Source organism: Dasypus novemcinctus, chromosome 5 (assembly GCF_030445035.2).
Source record: "Dasypus novemcinctus isolate mDasNov1 chromosome 5, mDasNov1.1.hap2, whole genome shotgun sequence".
Classification (NCBI taxonomy): Eukaryota; Metazoa; Chordata; class Mammalia; order Cingulata; family Dasypodidae; genus Dasypus; species Dasypus novemcinctus.
In genome coordinates this window covers 30,506,119-30,519,834 of record NC_080677.1, presented here as the reverse complement: position 1 = coordinate 30,519,834, position 13,716 = coordinate 30,506,119, and the positions used below count along the sequence as shown (strand labels likewise).

The window sequence follows — 13,716 nt, the reverse complement described above, 5'->3', positions numbered from 1 at the left end:
GCAGAATTTGGTTGTTAGGGAGGCTGCTCTAAAACTTAATATTATATCAAGTCCAGGTTCCCTGCTCTCTGGCATCCCCCCCCCCCTTCCTCCCCACAGCACAGCACATTGAACAGGCTATAAAGTCCAAGGCTTAAGGATTTATGTTGATGACCCTAAAGCTCTTTAGAAAATCAGATTTCATTATTCACTCTTTCGGAAATCATTACTACTTTTCTTAAAACCAAGACTCAGAAATTCCTGAGGGTATGCGATAACTTGATGGTTTGACATGTGTTGATATATGAGTAATCCTTAGGTCAATAAAGGTTAATGATATGGACTGTTGGCTAAATGTAAGGTAAGTATTGTCTGGCTCAAATATGAGAAGAATAGGACTTCTGCATTTCTTCTTACATCACCTTAATTTAAAAGAGGGGCATTGAAGTTATTGGAATACATATTAATCAATAGCAATTAATCAATAATTAATAATCAGTACTCCTCTTGTAGCTTTCCATCTATTAATAAAAGCAGAATGTCGGAGGTGTAACTTTCACCTTGTAGATACATTATTCGGAAAAATGTCGACCCAAGATATTTGTGCATCCATGCTAGTGTTAAGCAGTAGTTTGCATTAACGCAGTAGTACCTGAGTAGTAAATTGTTTGCTCCATTAATTTTTGAGAAGTATGTACTCTTCTAAACAAGTGCTTTTTAGACGTGGCTGAATTTCCTTTGTGGTGAGCTGCCTGAAGTCCCTGTCTTGTTAAATTTCTAAGGTTTGACCCCAACCTCCTCTGGACTCTTTTGCCTAGAATACATTTTCCGCAGGATTTGTTCTAGGATATTGGTTAACTCTATAGTGCTTTTTCTATCTTTTCCATGGCATATGGAAAGGGCCTGTGCCAACAAAGGGCTCTGGTAATATTGTTACATTTAGCAAGTGCCCCTTTAGACAAAAGCATCTGTTGAAAGAATGCAATTCCTGGAATGGATAGGAATGTTTTGCTATTGCTTAGCCTACAAAGGTAGTTTTCAAATAGAAGAATCTTCTTGCATATATTTTTATTTTGATTTAGTTTTGTCCTCAGGGTAGGAAAAGTCACAGAGAATGTTTCTCTTTCCTACAATGTCTCTGTTGAATGAGCTTGTTTTCTCCATTTGTTCCAAATCTGGCAGGAACCAAGGTCACCTTGCTGAGATGGGTGCGACAGGAGGCCTGGGGTAGTTTGGTCTGCTGAGGGCCGTGTGCTTGTAGGCTGAAGCTGTCCAGCGTGGGGTGGACAGGGCTTTCGCCCAAGTGCCAGGGAGGAAGATGGGAGGTGGGAAAGGGGTCAGAGAAGGAAGGAGGAACGGTCAGCCTCCGGGGTCACCGCTGCAAGGGGGATCTTTGAGGGCTTGGAATCTGTGCCCCCAGTGTCAGACAATGTTGATTTGAACATCTAAATGTCAAGATTGTTCTCAACTAAGAGTTGGAAGCATTCCAAGGGCGACTTAGAGGAGACTTTGTAGTTTTCCTTTCTTTGAGCAGCTTCTCCTTCACTGCCCTCTCAAGCATTGTAATTTATGCTGGCATGTCTTGAGTTCTGTCCTTTTGGACCCTGGAGTCAGTCTTTTATGATACATTTTTAAAGGCTGTAGCAGGGTCTCTTGTTGGTCTTAGAGGGTTTTATTTTTTCACCCACACTCTGCCAGCTGGGTGAATGGGGAGAGCTGGCAGCAAAGGCATGGAGGGAAGGTGGCGAAAAGCACGCTCAGAGTTATCTGGCTTTGGGTTTTTACAGAAGTTGATCGCATTCGGCTTAGTGACCACAATTCAATTATAAGCACCGTGCAGTCGTCCTGAGTGACTACATTCTTGCCAAAAACTGCTGTGTAAAGGCGGCTGCATTTTTGTTAGCCTTGCCTGATGGATTTTTAAGTATATTAACCACATACATTCGCACAAAGGGAAAATTTACTGCCTAAACAGAGGGACCTAAATCCCCCAGGCTAAATAAACCCAATGAAAACACAAGAACTGCATTTACAGGCCTCCCAAAGATAAGAATTCAACCTTTAAAAAGGTTCCTTCAAATGAAAAATGGATGGCTGAGCTGCTAATGGCCCAGGAACCTAGGAATTTAACTCTTCCCTAATGTGGAAGGACCTCAGATAAATTCCAGCTTCTCCTTGGGTTGGAGGCTGTTCACCACAGGCTTCTGCCCTGCTCTGGCTCAGCCTGGAAGTGCTGTCAGTGGCCTTGGGAGTTTCCTACTGCCATAGAGGACTCTGCCTTGGCAGCTCTTGTGTTGCTCTGTTTCTGGTGTTTGGGGAGGAGGTGGTGTTGTAGAAGGGTGCTGAGGGTGGTTGGGTAGGAGGTGGGGCCGCGGTTGAGGTGTGTGAGTGTGTGTACCCCCAACTGTTCCCAGTTAGAGTTTGGTTGAGGTGAGAAGATGTAAGGGAACATAGTCTTTCCCTTATACTTGGGGGAAAAAAACTGTTCCCCTTAAACATGGGAAAGAGTTAGGAAGTTAGGACTTGACTCCTTGAAATTATGTCTGTATGTGTTCCTCTGTGGAAATATGTTATCTGTTAGGAAAAAAGTAGAGTGACGAGTCTCCCCAGACATATTCCCAAACCTCAGGTGGTCTTGAGGGACCCCAAAGCTCACCACCAGTAAATCCCGCCACTGTATTAAGAACAACTTGCAAGGATGTTCATGAGTCAACCTGCAGGTGCATCTATGTATAAATCATCTGAGTATGATTTTAAGATAAATATCCTGCAGGGGAGAAGAGTTGACTACAAAGGGGGCAAAGGACTTTTGGGGTGATGGAGTTTTTGTATATCTTAGTTTTGCACTGGTAGTTGCACGTACTTGCCAAATCTCATAGAACTGTGTACTAAAAAGGGTGAATTTTACAATATGTAAATTACAGTTCCATAAAGGTAAATAGATTTAAAATCTTTTTCACTTGTCCCCTGACTGGCTTGTCAGCCAGCCATTGAGATGATACTTCCCCCACAAAGAAAAACACCACATAGTCCATGAGCTTATGATGCCAGTAAAGCTGTTCCAGAAAAAGCAGAGATGGTGTGTGTTTCCTCCCAGGGCCGATGACTTAACTCTCCAGGTAGCAATGTCCTTTTACGGTTAGGCCAGGTAAGGAAATACCTAGCTTCATGCTGACTCACCAGGTGAAAAGCATTTCTCTGAATGAGTCAGAATCACAAATATGTCCTGAATGGGGTCACGGGTCCTGCATTGTGAAGGAGACCCAGAATACCGACTGGGGTGTCGGCGTGTGTGGCTAGCTGGCCTGATACGGATGCCATCTACAACCCACAGCCCTCAGTCCTTGAGCTTCCTGGAGTGATCGTGTTAAATTCAAGCCCTTCTAGCTCACTCCACCCCATCCCAAGTCGGGTATGGAGAAACTTATTTAAATTTATGCCATACTAATGTTGTTTCTGTTTATTCAGGTCTAGGCAAATCCAATAATGTTAGAATAAAATACTTCAACTTAAGTGTACTCTGGGCATTGGGAGGAGAGTTGTGTGAGTTTGTGTGTGTGTGAGTGTGTGTGTGCACAGGCGTGTCTAAGGCTTCAGAGTTAAAACAGACTTGGGCCATGTAAAATACCACAGAAAGTAGGGGTTTCCAAGGAAAACATGGGGAAACTTTGTAGGAGAACCTAATGTATGCCATAGCTTTTAAAAGGAAACATTAATAGTGAAACATGCCCTCAAAGGGCAAGCCAGTAATAAATTTCATGTCAGAAATTACCTGTCAGTAGGATTATGTTAAATAATGTTGAATTGTTATTAGTCGGAGGGGAAAGAGGAGAGTAACTTTCTCAAAAATGTTCAAAGAGTGTAATGTTTCACACACAAATCCCATTATTGTTTAACGGGATTTTTGTGCTTAACCCTTCTCAAAGATGTATTGAAATTTGGGGCCATTTTAGTTCACTCCCAAAAAGCACTCATTATAGGAGAGAAGCCAAACCCTTTCTATGCAGGAATTTTGAATTACCCAGAGGACTAGTGCATCTTATTAGATGTCCTCCCCTTGTAGAATGTCCTGATAGCTAAATTCATACCTGCTTGCTCTCACTGGAGCTACAAAGGAAAATATCTACACTTCTATGCTTAAGTAAGGCAGTAGTTACATAATTAGGGTCCCACTAGTTCCACATTTTGACGTTTTACTTATTTTGTCCAAATAACTAAAAATTTATTTTTCCCCTTAAAAAATTTCATTTGCAAATATGCGACTGTTTATGAGTTTTTAAGGTTCACTACAATGAACACTCAATGATCCAGGCCCAGAATCTTGCCCCAGATGCAGAGAAGACCAAAGGCGAGTTGGGAACAGCATGTAAAACCCAACTGAGACTTAGAGGTGACCTAACACATTGCCACTGGCTACATCCTATCTTCTTTACAAAAGGGCTGCTTATGACTCATAAGTCTCAGATCATCAAGTCATTATTCCCAGAATGAAGATCATTGCTACTTTATGTGAATTGAATAAAGAATGATGGCTGCATTGGGTTTGGGATTTTGAAGGACAAGGTTAGAGGTAAGCGCTTGGATCCCTCCATGTGCTTTGATTTTACCCATCAATTACTGGTCATTGCCCGTCCTGGGTCTCTTTTGGAAATTGTTATGTTAGGGATTTCATGACATTTAGACTAGATCCCACCAGTGAGTACCTGCATAAGCACGGCAGGCATTGGTAGAAAACATTATTTCTTCCATTCCTCGAATCTCAAGTCCAGTAAATGAACACAGCCATCATTTAAAATGGGCTTGATGTGGCTTGAAGCCATACATACCCTTTCCAAAGTCCAAGCCAGTGTATCCTCCTGGAGGCTAAATTTCAATCCTGATAGGCTTCTTGACAGCCTGGAGTGTTCAGAGCTACTTCGGGAATATTATGGCTTGGAGGGGAAGGAGAGTGATATTTTACGTCTTGTTCGGGTGGTGTTATTTATGCTACCCATTTGGGATTTGATCTTGTGGCCACGGGATGATCTTTTAACTACATCGCAAAATGTGTAGTTTCAGAGTGCCTCTTAGTTAAAGCATACGAAGCCAAGGCTGAAGCTGTCACCCATAACTTACAGATAGTCAGTGACATCATGCTCTTTCCCATGAGACATCACCTTCACCACCAGCAGGTCCCCTGGTCCTGCTGGCCTAGCATAGCTTCAGTCAAAACAGACTGGACACTCTTTGTTAATCACCTCTGAGACCTGCCCCACTCCTAATGAGGGCCCCTGCATTTCCAAAAAAGCTTTTTGTCATCACATAAAATTCTTTCCTGGCCTTCAGCTTTTTTTTTTTTTTTTTTTTTAACAATTGAGAAAAACTATCTTTTGGTACAATGTGAGCAAGCTTCTTTGAACCAATTTTTATTATGGAAAAATGTCAAACATACCATAAGAAGAGAGGCCAGGATAATGACCCCTGCCCCTGTGGACCCGTCACCCATCTTAACCAATTTTAAACTCCCAGCCAGTCTTGTTTCGTTGACATCTCCACCCATTCCAGTCTCTCCTCCAGATTATTTGAAGCATATCCCACATATCAGAGCATTTCATTCGTATGTATGTCAGCACATATATGCAAAAGATAAGTATTCTTTAAAAAAAAAAATCCACAATACCATTTTTCTGCCTAAAAGAAGTTCCTTAATGTTTTTAAAAGAACCTTTGGTTTCCTTGATTGTTTCATCATTTTTTATCCTGCATTTTAATCAGAACTGAAATAAGATCCATACATTGATATTGATTGACATGCCTCTTAGGGCTCCTTTAAATCTCGGGATTTTATTTTCCTTACTTATTGAAGAACCTGCAGAACAATCTGGATTTTGCTGATTGCATTTCTCTGGTATCAGTTTAACAAGTTGCTCTATTTCCCATATTTCCTGTAAATTGGTGATTAGACTCCAAGGTCTGATTAGAGTCAAGTCCAGATTTTGGCAGGAGCCCTTCACCGGTGGTATGGTGTACTTGCATGGGGCAGCACCAGAGTCTGGTTGTCTCTTTCTTTGTGATGTTGGCAGCCATTGACAGTCACTGACTAGATCCAATATTTCTTCAGGGATTGTAAGATGGGTGAAGTCTAATCCTACCCTTCCTTCTCCATTTATTAGATGGAACACCTCTATAAAGAGAACCTTCCCTTCATCAACTATGGGGTCACCCTGACGTCCACTCCAAACTTCTTAAAGCCAGTGGCCTGTTTATTTTAGTGTCAGAGAAGAATCATTTTACCTGAGATGGGTACCCAGAAGCAACAATGGGAAGCAAAACTCTACAACCCTTCACACAGAAAGGGAAGGAATGAGATGGCGGGAAACAGCAGACCAGGGGTCTTGTGAGAACTGGCTCTGACCCCAACGTCTTTGTGACCCAAGGCAAGCCATGTCATTCCTCAGAGCTGCCAGGACACCAGGTCCCCACCCACACTTCAATCAAAGAAGCAGGCTTTTTTCCATTTCATTTGAACAAATAAGGCCACAGCTTTAAACTTTATTATAAAGAGTCTATCATAAGGTCTCATTCAATGAAAACATTTTATGATTTTCATTTATGAGTTAAAAAAATAAGCCTGTATCAGGATATTTAAGAATCTGATGACCAAGAAGGCCTAAATGTTATCTCCAGGACTACATTATTTAGTTCATTCATCCATCTCTTCAATAGTACATTTATTTTTGCATTCTGTCAACAAGTGTTTTTGTAAGCCTCAATAAAAGGTAAGGCCTGTGAGGGGGCAATCACATTTTTGAGGTCTCCTGGTAGTATCTGGCAGTATCATTCTTGAAGCCTCAGCCTCAAGTTCAGAGAGTTGAGGCCAGAGGCTGGGATTCTTGGAAATCTTTATTGAGATCATCCATAATGATGCTTTCATGGATGGAAGAGCTAAATTTGGAATTTTCCCCATGAAAAGTCTCTTTGCTATGTGGGGCCTGCACAAGGGATATTCAGCAACATCCCTGAGAGGGAAAAACTATTTAGAAGAACATCTGGACAGCTCGCATTAATTTTTTTTATATGATCATGTTGGTCTCAAATTGTAGAGGAAAAATGCAATCGATCCCTTATCCAAATGTCTCCTCCACCCATTTCCATTTCTCTTTTATTCTCATGACTGATGAATGAATACAGCCTAGAGCATGAAATCTTGTTTTAGGATTTCAAGTAAGAAATGTAGACCCTGCTTTCTCATGAATTCATCTTCTGTTCCACTCTGGGTAAGTGTATTAGAAGTGCCTAAATGGGGAAGTAGATGTGGCTCAAGTGATAGAGCCTCTGCCTACCACAGGGGAGGACCTGGGTTCAATCCCTGGGGCCTCCTAATGAAAAGAAGAGAAAGCATGCCTGCATGGTGAGCCAGTGCCTGCATGGAGAGCCGAGTGCCCACATGGGTGCCGTGTCCCTAGCCAAGTGCCCACACAGTGAGCTGAGTGCCATGCAAGTGCCCACCTGGCGAGCCAGTGCCCGTGTGGTGAGCCAGTGCCCGCACATGTGAGTCATGCAGCAAGATGATGAGGCAACAAAAGAGAGACGAAGGGAAGAGAGTCAAGGTGAAGCACAGCAGAGACCAGGAACTGAGGTGGCGCAATTAACAGGGAACCTCTCTCCATATCAGAGGTCCCCAGGATTGAATCCCTCTGAATCCTAGCAGAGAAAGACAGGAATACAAAAAAGAAGATCACACAGCGAATGGACACAGACAGCAAAAACAGCAGGGTGGGGGAGGGGGAGGGGAAGAAAGAAAAAGTCTGTTTTGTATTAGTCAGCCAAAGGGGTGATGATGCAAAATACCAGAAATTGCTTGGTTTTTCTAAAGGGTATTTATTTGGGATAGGAGCTTACTGTTACCAGGCCATAAAGCATAAGTTACTTCCCTCACCAAAGTCTATTTTCACGTGTTGGAGCAAGATGGCTGCCGACATCTGCCAGGGTTCAGGCTTCCTGGGTTCCTCTGGGCTCAGCTCCTCTGTTTTCTCCACAAGGTCAGCTGTAGGCTATCAGGTAAACGGCTCTGTCTTTCTCCCTGGAGTTTCTGCTGTGTCTAAGGAGCCGTGTCTATTCCTTTGTGTTCATCTCCTGGCTTAAGTCCTCTCTTCCTGGGGCTGGCTTCTCTTTCCTCTGTGTGCTGGCTTCCTGGGGCTCCAGCTTAAGACTCCAGCATCAAACTCCAACATCAGAACTCCAACATCGGAAACCCTCGACTCTGTCCTTTGCCATGCCATCATCAATGCCCTACTGATGTGGCCCAATCAAAGCCCTAATCATAACTTAATCACATCCAGGTACAGACCAGATTACAAACATAAACCAATATCTATTTTTGGAATTCATAACCATATCAAACTGCTACAATTAAAAAAAAAGGCTAAATGGGACCGGATGTGGCTCAAACAGTTGAGCATCTGCCTCCCACATGGGAGTTCCTGGTACTTCCTAAAGAAAACAAAAACAAACAAACCAGCAAAAACAAACAGTAAGACTTGGGGAAGCTGGTGTGGTTCAGTGGTTCAGTGACAGCTTCTGCCCTATGATGCTTCTGCCTTATGATGCCCCGGGTTCAATCCCCAGCCCTGGTATCTCAGGAAAAAAAATTTAAAAAGTGACTGAAATTCAGGGGATAAGTAGGGGAGGGAGAGAGTTCTGAAATCCACAGTTTGATTCACCTTGTTTTGTGACAGAATAAGCATGAAGACAAAGTTGACAGTTCTCACCTCTGAATCTAGGAACAAATGTGGAGCTTCCCCTCTTCATAGTTTCACCTGGTCCTTAATCAGAGGAGGGGCTGCTGCTCCCTTGCATTTAATCACTCAATAATGGGAGCTGGGAACAGTACCCGGAGGGAGATGTCCTGGAACACCCTTAAAGAGTCCTAGGGAAAACAGCAACAAAAAAAAGAGCAATGCTCCATTTAAAAAATTCAGGACCTTTCTTGGAGGCCATGAAGTTCTCATTTCAATGCAATTATCACCTACAAATATTCCTTTATTCACTTGATGAATATCTCTTGCCTCCTTTCAGCTGCCTGTGGTGAAGGTGCCACAGTGACACAGATTTAAGAGGAAGTTCCTTATAATCTAGGAGGGCAGAAACATTTTATACAACTCATTGTGAAACAAGGCAAAATACCGATCCTCCTGCATTTTAAGGTACACAAAGAAATGCTTTGTGAGGACACCATAGAAAGAGATTATAGTTCTAGGTAGAGAATTGAAGGACAGCAAAATAAAGAAGCTGGCATTGAAGCTGAGCATGGAAAACTGGTTAGAAGGTGGTGGGCAAGGAAGAATATACACAGACAGCAAGGGCCAGGCATGGTAACAAGCATCCCCACTTGGCAGCCATGGCTTCCTTGCAGACCACGTGCATGTGAGCATGATGTGACCAAGGGGATAGCTAAAGAAAAGGAGGAGCTATTTTAAAAAGCTTTCCTCCTTTGTACTAACTGCACCTCTACTGAACGTGTCAAAATGTCATGTCATCTCAAACACTGGAAAAATCATAGTTCTCATTCTTTCTTTCCATATATATATGTATTTAACCCTGAATCAGTGCATCTGATTCTCTGTACAGCACTGCTTTCAGGACTGGTGTCGCCCTAGGCTCCCTGGGTAGTCACCCACATAGTAAATGGTTATCCCACTTTTCAGGGCTCCAGACTGCCCACCAGCTTCTTCTAAGTAAGCCTTGGACTGGTAGGGCTCTAAATTCTAGGTAGAGATAGGTACAACCCCATGCAGCTGGGACTCATCTCCTATCCAGCAAACACAGTCTCCACATGTTCCCCCTGGGAGATGGAGGCCCGCCATGCACTGGATGACACCCACTTCCGGCCATACAACACCTCCAACCCCTTGATTCCTGGGTGATAGGTGACCAATGGAATTAGGCAAAAATATAAATAATATTCCCCCTTTGGATGAGAAAAGGAAATTTCTTTGCAACAGGAAGGCAAGTGTAGTTCAGACATTGCAATCTTCTCTTTAAGACAACAACAGTCATTTTCTACGTGTGTAGAGCATTTATGATTTATAAAGCACCTTGAAACACAGGATCCAAAGCGAAACTTGTCACAGTGTTTATTATTCTCATTTTATAGATAAAGAAACAGAGGAGGCTCATTCCTTACGATAAGGAAATCAGTTACTCTCATTGAGCACTTGCTGTGTGCCAAGTTCTGTTATAAGCACTTTATATTTAACTCTTACAAGCCCCCAGATCTCCCTATGAAGTAGATACCATCGCTATCATTCTTATTTTGGTGCTGATGGAAACAAAGAATGGGGACACTATCTAACCTGCCTGAAGACCCACAGCTGGTAAACAGTAGAGGTAGGCTGTGAACTCAGCCAGGCTTCAAGGCCACAGTGGAAGGCCCATAGCTTAGATCTAGAAGAGACAGGTTACCCAAGTCGGCCGTTCACCCAACACAGAGGATGTCTGGATATTATGGAGAATGCAATGGAGAACGTTTGCTGGTCAAATGCCTTTTGTTACAATGGCCTACTAAAATTGAGGTAGAATTTGTGGGAGAATTGTAAGGAGAAAGTTGCCTGTTGCCTGCTTATTTTTCCTTGTCATTCTATACTGAGACAGACACTATCTCTTTGGTGAGGAAATCATAAATCTAAACCCACCCATGTCTTTTGGTGAGGAAATCATAAATCTAAACCCACCCATGTGCTCAGGGTAGCAAACCCTGAGCACAAAAGTGTGCTCTCAGTCTTGTGGGGAGCAGAGGCTTATGGGAAAACAGCACTGAACACAGGGTCAGAAAAACCTGGATTGTGATCATGTGCTATAAAAGTATGATCTTGGGCTGTACCCCTCTGAGCCTTACTGTATTAAATAGTGCCTCTTCTGCCTAGCTCATGTAAAAAGCAAATGGTTATAAAATTTACTTTAAATATGTTGCATGCAATACGAATATAATGAGTTACTATTGATCCTTGCAGTTTCTAGCCAGTAGTAACTTTTCTCAAAGCTAATCTTGGATCAATGCAAGAGACTTAAAAAAAAAAAAAAAGGGATTTGGTTAACCACTTTGTAGTCTACTGCACAATTTAGGCATTGTTGTAGTAAAATAAGCTTGATTTGGTGAATATTTTCAAAATAATAACAATCAAAATGATATAATACTTCATCCCTTTGTTTGAACCAGGGGTATATTTAATCTGTATAGATTAGGAAACAACTTTTGCAGGCTCCTCATAGATTCATTTATAAAATTCAGAGGAAATGTAACTTTTTAGATTTGAAAATGTTTTCACTTGAGAAATTGCAAACAGTATCGTATGGTCGTGAAGAGCTTGGGCTTTGGAGATAAACAGAACATGCTCCCAGTCAGGAGAGATGGACTTGAGTGTTGGTCCTACCACTTAACTACTGTGAGACCTCAGCAAGTGATTTAGCTGCTCCAGGCCCCCTTTCCTCTCATGAAAACTGAAATTAATAATAATAGTGATCCTTATGGATTCTTAGGAGAATGAAATGAAATAATACATCTAAAGCAGTGTGGAAGTTTGAGATTATTTACGAATCCCCAAAAAGAGATTATTTTTGTGAACTAATCTATTTCTCTGGGTATGATACCCTTTAATTGTATTAGATTCAGCTGAGATGTCTTTGATTAAATTATGTTAAGATTAGGTGGCGTCCCCACCCCCTTGGTGGGCCGATATAAATGGACATTCACTCAAGAAGACACACAAAGAAGACACAGGGAAGAGGAGAGAACGTGGTCATTTCAGTCCTGCCATGTGACAGAAAGGAGAAGGCTCAAACAGCTAAAGCCCTGGGAAGAGAAATGAACCATTTACCTGATAGTTTGCAGCCAAAGAAAACAGAGCAACTGAGCATCTGAGAAGGCCTGAGAGACCAAGCAGAGATTGCCCGCCATCTTGCTTCAACACTTGGCAACAGACTTTGGTGAGAAAGGAACCTTGAGTTGGATTCTTTAGTGCCTTGTAACTGTGTGCTTTTATCCCAAATAAATATCCTTTATAAAAGCAGGCAGATTTCTGGTACTTTGCATCAGCATCCTTTTGGCTAACTAATACAAGCATTTAGCATGGTAAATGCTCAACATTGTGAGCTATGTCTAGAAAGAAAAATGATTCTGAAAATTGGGAAGGGCTGAATTCTGATTCTAAATTTCAGGGAAAAAAATGGTGAATTATGGCAAAAATTTATCAACAGATTAATAAATAACAGGCCCCATACACCTCATTTGATCGCATTTTGTAGGATGGTCTCACTTATCTATTGTTTTTCCCAGGGCATTTCTATCTTAAACTAAATCCTACTCCTTTTAGTTTCCTGGGCTGTGTAAAGCAAATACTGTGAAATAGTTTGGCTTAAACAATGGGAATTTATTTGCTCATGGTTAGAGTCCAGGAAAATGTCCAAATAAAGGCATCATCAAGGTGATGCTTTCTTCTTGAACATTAGCTGCCAGTGATCCCCTGCTCCTTTGTCACATGACAAGGCACATGGCGGTGTCTGCTGCTCTCTCTCTTCTCTTCCAGGTTTCATTGATTACAGCTTTTCATGACTTTCTCTCAGTCTCTCTGTACTCATTCCATTTATAAAGGACTCCAATAAAAGGATTAAGACCCATCTTGATTGAGGTGAGTCATACCTTAACTGAAGTAGCCACTTCAAAAGGTCCTACTTACCATGGGTTCACACCCACAGTAGTGGATTAACTTTAAGAACATGTTTCTCTGGGGGTACATACAGTTCCAAACCACTACATTACTCAACATGAAATAGATACTGATGTAATTGCCTTGAACAGGTGAGTTTGTTTACATTTTTAATAGTTTAAACAATAAGTAAAAATCATCCTCATCAAACACGTTGCTGGAACCATGGACCAGTGAAAGACTTAAAATTAACAGTTCAGCAGAGTCATCAATGCCAGGTCTCTGATTGATTCTCTTCTATGAAGGTAGAAAAAATGGAAGGAAAAAACTCTTTGGAAATACCAAAATAACTATTCCAAAGCCGTTTATGCACATATTGTTGAGGTTTTTGTTTGGAGTTATCTGATAAAAATAAAATAAAATAAAAGCTGCCTTGTAAGGAATTTGTTTTGTTTCTTCAATAACTAAATCCACTTAGAAGGGGCCAAGGTGGTCCCACTTAGATACTGAGTACCACAGTGAACAGTGCTAGGAAGGATTCGATTATAAAAGGAAATAGTATCGTGCCCACTATTCCTGTGAAGTCACACTCACCCAGGCCACGTCTTGGCATCTCCAGATCATCATGTAGGCATGGTAGTTAATGAAGGTTGTCATTGTCTCTGAAAGGAGTCATCTTAGGTGATGAAGGTGCTCATAGGGTAAAGGTTTATAGGTAAAATTTATAACTGGCCTTATGGAGCTACCAGGAACAATATACCAGAGTGCATATACTCTTTACTTTTCCGTATCTGACCCCAGATTCCTCCTATTTTGACTCTCTTACTGGCCTCCAGAGATCCCGTCCTTGAGGGGATTCAATATAAGCCTATCCATCCAACCACTTTAGAATTAGGAAGTGTCTATACAGATTTCCATGAATTCTGCCATAGAAATGCTGCTATGGCAGAAGAATCAAATGGAAAATGGGACACACTCCATGATAAAGTTGGTATTGAGAATGAAGGAATGCTTGCTGGCATTGATGTATTACAAAATTTTATCTAGTAAGAAGT

The 13,716-nt window shown here is 41.8% G+C and overlaps 1 protein-coding gene across 2 annotated transcripts in view; it reads left to right on the top strand.

Moving 5' to 3' along the window:
* Window positions 1-13,716, top strand: part of CREB5 (cAMP responsive element binding protein 5) — a 438,879-nt gene that overhangs the window by 237,877 nt on the left and 187,286 nt on the right. The gene's annotated exons all lie outside the window — the stretch shown is intronic.